General features: G+C 43.3%; 1 long non-coding RNA gene across 1 annotated transcript; it reads right to left on the bottom strand.

The window, feature by feature from the left end:
* Positions 1–236: 236 nt before the first annotated feature.
* On the bottom strand, positions 237–2,212 carry LOC116978599. Its single transcript, XR_004413476.1, has 2 exons — positions 1,713–2,212; positions 237–640 (listed from the first exon to the last, which is right to left on the bottom strand). It is a non-coding gene; the product is annotated as an uncharacterized LOC116978599 (long non-coding RNA).
* Positions 2,213–6,000: the final 3,788 nt, after the last annotated feature.

Genomic DNA, 6,000 nt, shown 5'->3' with positions numbered 1-6,000 from the left:
GACAACAGCTTTCCTTTAACATGGTGGCCAAAACTGAACACAATACTCTAAATGTGGCCTTATTAATATCTTATTCAACTTTAACATGACCCCCCAACTTCTAGACTCAATGCTCTGACTGATGACTTCCATTGTGCTGAAAGCCTTCTTGACCACCCTATCTATCTGTGAAGTCACTTTCAAAGAAAGAATGGTGTTGATGAAAAATTGATATCAACTAGAAAACAGAAGTTAAAAAGTATTCAATGAAATGTAAATTTATTTAAAATTTCACAAAATATGACAAACAAATAAGTGGAGCATGGAATAAATAAAACTGAAATCAGTCATTTCAATCATGGAACATCAACATCAATCGTTAGTCATCAGACTGATTCAATTTGATCAAAATAATCAACCTGAAAGGTAAATCTTTAACGGTTTATTTCATTCAATAAAGTGTTTTTCACCAGAAATATGATGCATGCACTAACGTTAACGGCTTTTGTGAAAGATTACACAGGGTGAACCAATAAAGAGGCCAGTTCATTTTTCTCGGAAGAGGTCACCTGACAATGCAGTTTTTTAGACGGCGACCTCTTAAAGATAATTCCACTGCAATCTCCTGAATTGTAGATAGAGGGCAGAACAGAGACAAAACCTGAAGGTACACAAAATTGCTGGGGAAACTCAGCGGGTGCAGCAGCATCTATGGAGCGAAGGAAATAGGCGACGTTTCGGGCCGAAACCCTTCTTCAGACTGATAGGGGGTGGGGAAAGAAAGAAGGACAAAGGGAGGAGGAGGAGGAGCCCGAGGGCGGGCGGATGGGTGGGTGGGAGGAGACAGCTAGAGGGTGAAGGAAGGGGAGGAGACAGCACGGGCTAGCCAAATTGGGAGAATTCAATGTTGATGCCATAGGGACGCAAGGACCCCAGACGGAATATGAGGTGCTGTTCCTCCAATTTCCGCTGTTGCTCACTCTGGCAATGGAGGAGACCCAGGACAGAGAGGTCGGATTGGGAATGGGAGGGGGAGTTGAAGTGCTGAGCCACCGGGAGGTCAGGTAGGTTATTGCGGACTGAGCGGAGGTGTTCGGCGAAACGGTCGCCCAACCTACGCTTGGTCTCACCGATGTAAATCAGCTGACATCTAGAGCAGCGGATGCAGTAGATGAGGTTGGAGGAGATACAGGTGAACCTTTGTCGCACCTGGAACGACTGCTTGGGACCTTGAATGGAGTCGAGAGGGGAGGTGAAGGGACAGGTGTTGCATTTCTTGCGGTTGCAACGGAAAGTGCCCGGGGAGGGGGTGGTGCGGGAGGGAAGGGAAGAATTGACGAGGAAGTTGCGGAGGGAGCGGTCTTTGCGGAAGGCAGACATGGGGGGAGATGGGAAGATGTGGCGAGTGGTGGGGTCACGTTGGAGGTGGCGGAAATGGCGGAGGATTATGTGTTGTATTTGCCGGCTGGTGGGGTGAAAGGTGAGGACCAGAGGGACTCTCTAGCTGTCTCCTCCCACCCTCCCATCCGCCCGCCATCGGGCCCCTCCTCCTCCTCCCTTTGTCCTTCTTTCTTTCCCCACCCCCTATCAGTCTGAAGAAGGGTTTTGGCCCGAAACGTCGCCTATTTCCTTCGCTCCATAGATGCTGTTGCACCCGCTGAGTTTCCCCAGCAATTTTGTGTACCTTCGATATTCCAGTATCTGCAGTTCCCTTTTGAACACAGAGACAAAACCTGTTTCATTTTGTAAACAGAGTGCTTTTCAAAGAAAGATATTGGCTTCTCTGAACTGCTTTCCAAATGATCAAAATGGTTTATAACCAATAAGCATTTTGAAATGCAGCCACTAATTTAATGTGGGAATTTTTGCAGCCAATTTGCGCATAACATGTCCTACATACAGCGACAGGTAATGGCCAGATAATCATTCATTGTAGATTAGGAATAAATGTTAGCCAGGACACTGCATTGCTTTTAAAAGGAATGCCATTGAAAGATTTGTATTTAAGGTGATTCGTCGTGAATAAATTCACACTTGTGTCACAGGTGAACAAGTGAGAACAGTTGTTTCCTCTGCACTTTCCTTTATGCCACTGTTGTAACTGGAATAAGTGTTTTTTTTTTACAGAACTGGTTTTGGAAATCTATAAACAAAGAACTGCAGATGCAGGTTTATACCGTACATAGATACAAAGTGCAGGAGTAACTCAATGGGTCAGGCAGCATCTCTGGAGATAAAAGATAGGTGATGGTTCAGGTCGGGACCCTTCTTCAGAAGTCCGAAGAAGGGTCCTGACTAGAGACGTCACCTATTATTTTTCTCCAGAGATGCTGCCTGATCCGTTGAATTACTCCAGCAATTTGTCTATCTTCGGTTTAAAAATCACCCAGGTACAATCGATGTCCTGCAAATGCATCTTGGAAGCTTTAGTAATGTAAGAATGTGACATTTTCCCCTCATCTTAAGCAATGATACATTGTTCCCATGAGAAACTGAATGTGGTTCAAAAAATATTACCCTTTCACAAGGTCATAAGTGATAGGAGCAGAATTAGGTCATTCGGCCCAGCAAGACTACTCCGCCATTCAATCATGGTTGATCTATTTCTCCTTCCTAACCTCATTCTCCTGCCTTCTCCCCATAACCCCTGATACCTTTCCTTGTGAGTGTTTACATTGGTTATAAAGCATGAGATCACATTATGTGTTCTGTTCCAAATACCGAATCTAAACATATCTAGTTTGAAAAGAACGTTTAGAAATTAAAGTTCACAACTGAATTATTACAGTTCCGTAGGCCATTCAGCCCACAGAGTTTCTGGCAGTTGCTCATAGAGCATTCCCATCAGATCCATTCCCCTGCTCTTTCCCTGTAGTCCTGCAAATGACATTGACCTTGATCTTACTGCTTGCTATTCACATCCCATTCCTCATAGTAAGGATTTACTATGCTAGCAGGATAAATCATTCAATGATTAATGTTTTCCCAGCAATGCCATCTCCTTTAAAACAAACACATGTAGGAAACCAAAGTGGGCATAGACCATTAACACAGCAATTCACATAATTAAATACAAAGCACAGCAGCAAGCTCTTAGCACAAAACGCAAAGACTCATAAAATGTGCTAATATTATTTAATATTTATTTTTAACTTACTGACCTAATGTCATGACTACAACCTGAGGAGAGATTTAGGAGATTGGTGATGGTGTGGGTAGCGAAGATAATAAAGTGTAGGCAGGATTTAGGATTTATATGTTCAACAATATGTGTCAGGGTTGGACTTTGTACTCATTATAAAGACTGGTTTGTGTGTGCTTGTTGTTTAGACAGTAACAATGGACATGTTTTCAATTTGGGAACACGAGAAAAAGGAGCAGAGGTAGGTTGGTTAGCCTCTTGAATTCGCTTCGCTGCTCAAAAGATCACGGCCAATCTTACACCTCAATTACCTGATTTGGGTAAAATTCTGTCATTTCAGGAATGTGCCTTAGATTGGAGAAATAAGGAACTGCAAGATGCTGGTTTACACAAAAGGACACAAAGTGCTGGAGTAACTGTGAGGGGGAAGAAAGCTGGGAGATATGAGAGGCAGTACCAAGCATGGCAGGATCACCTATCACATATCTATGTTCTCCAGAGATGCTGCCTTACCAGCTTAGTTTTCTTTAGCATCTTGTGTGCTTTGGAATGGAAATCTGCCATTCTGACCCAGTCAAAGAATGGAAAGTATAAAGAAGAATTCAGAAAACTACTGAGCACTGTGGAGAGAGAAAACTCTGTCCCTCTCTCCATACTGTACCTGACCTGCTGAGGGCAGCCACCAGTTCCTGTGTTAATGTCAAGTTTCCAGAAATTTGCTTTTGAAAATAAAGGCGGAGATCTCCAGTTCCGCTTTCCTATGTTCTTGTTTAAAATTGGGGAAAAAAATGTTTTTGCTCGATTGAACTCTCATGTGGGACATTCACTGCTGTGACTATTCTGTCGACAATCTGAATTCAGGCCCACCACCTGACCTAGGCTTGCTTGACAGGTTCTGTATAAATCCATCCTCTAACAACACTTTAGTTTAGACTTTAGACATACAGCATGGAAACATGCCCTTCGGTCCACCATTTCTGTGCTGACCAGTAATCATCCCATATAGTATCCTACTCACACTATGGATAATTTAAAATTAACAGAAGGCAATTACCGACCAACCTGTACATCTTTGGAATGTGCCAGGAAACCGGAGCACACAGAGAAAACCCACGCAGTCACAGGGAAAACGAACAAACTCCATGCAGACAGCACCCGTATTCAGGATCACACCCAAGTCTCTGGTGCTGTAAGGCAGCAATGCTCGTTCTGTGCCAATTCTTAACATCTAACTTACTGTGTACTCTAAAAAGGCATATTATTGGTACTGATCAACATAATGGCTCTGAACTGACATATTTGTTTCACAAAGATGCTCAAGTATCAAATCTCATTTAAAATTATCCTATATCGACATCTGGAGAAAGATTTGCTTTCATGCATATCAGCAATAAAGAAAATTAAACTTTCCATATGATTGACTTCAGGGCATTATGAAAGCACAAATGAATAATTTAGTTCCCTTGCAGCAATTGAAACCTATTTCTGTCTATACGGAGACTTATTTATCATTAGGTGAATGCATTTCTAAAAATAAATAGTAATTTTTTATTGGAGTCTATCATCTTCAGGGAATCATCATCTAAACACGATGTATTAAAGTATTTATCATTTGTTGGCTGGGAAGAGTATGCAAGATAACACAAGGAGGTGGAATTACTTCTGGTTTTCATTCTTATATAGTGAGTAGATCAGCCATTGGAATACATTGGACATACATTATCAATGCTTCATTATGATCAGTTATAAGAATAATGCCACAACTGGTAGAGTTTCTGCTTCACAGTGCCAGAGACCCGGGTTCGACCCTGACCCCGGGTGTTGCCTGTGTGGAGTTCCTATGTTCCCTTTGAGACCACTTTGGTTTCCTCCCACATGTCAAAGACATGTGGGTTTGTAAGTCATATATCCTCTGTAAAATTGTCCCTAATATGATGGGATTGGATGAGGAAATGGGGTGACATAGAACTAGCATGAACAGGTGATTGATGGTTGGTAAGAACTTGGTGGCCTGAAGGGCCTGTTTCCATGCCGTATCACTAGAAAAACTCTCCAGGCCAAACTAGTTTAATTTACTTTAGTTTGGGGATGCAGAATGGGAATAGGCACTTCAGCCCACAGAGTCCAAACCGACCATCAAGTCACCTGTTCACACTAGTTATCCTACTACACACAAGGGGCAATTTACAGAGGTGAATTAACCTAAAAAAACAACACGTGTTTTGGATGTGGAGTTCATTTCCACTAGATTATTGCTGAGATGTGCCCAGTCATTTATTATTTTGCTGAGAGCTGACTGAACTTGAAGATATTAATAGATGTGGCAGGGAAGATCAGCTATCAGTAAACAAAATTTAGTTTAGAAATCCAGTCTCACTTTGGCCCAGTGAGACCGTGCCGACGAGCGATCTCTGCACATTAGCGCTATCCTACACACATTAGGGATAATTTGTAATATTTATACTAAGCCAATTAACCTACAACCTGTATGTCTTTGGAGTCGGGGAGGTAAATGAAGACGCTGTGTACGGCGTCAAGATGCTGCGTATGACTTTGAGACGCTGCGTACGCCTGTCGAGGCACTGCGTACGGCCTCAATGCGGCTGCGGGCCGACAGGCCGTTGTCGCACGGGATTTTCGGACAGTGCAAGATTTTTGGAGCCTCGCGCGATGTCGGGACCAGCCCCGCACAACTCCATACTCCTCCGCTGATCGAAGTGGGACCGGCCCTGCGAGGCTGTACACCTCAAGCGACCACGTTTGGTCGTGCTAGACGCATGCTATCGCATGCTGGTGGGACAGGCCCTCAAGGCAGAAACTCTACCACTGTGCCACCATGCCACCCGTACATCTTCAACTGTTTTAATTGCTGCAGAAAT

This window comes from Amblyraja radiata, chromosome 11 (assembly GCF_010909765.2).
Source record: "Amblyraja radiata isolate CabotCenter1 chromosome 11, sAmbRad1.1.pri, whole genome shotgun sequence".
NCBI lineage: Eukaryota > Metazoa > Chordata > Chondrichthyes > Rajiformes > Rajidae > Amblyraja > Amblyraja radiata.
The sequence above is the reverse complement of the archived record's forward strand: the minus strand, read 5'-3'. Positions and strand labels throughout refer to the sequence as shown.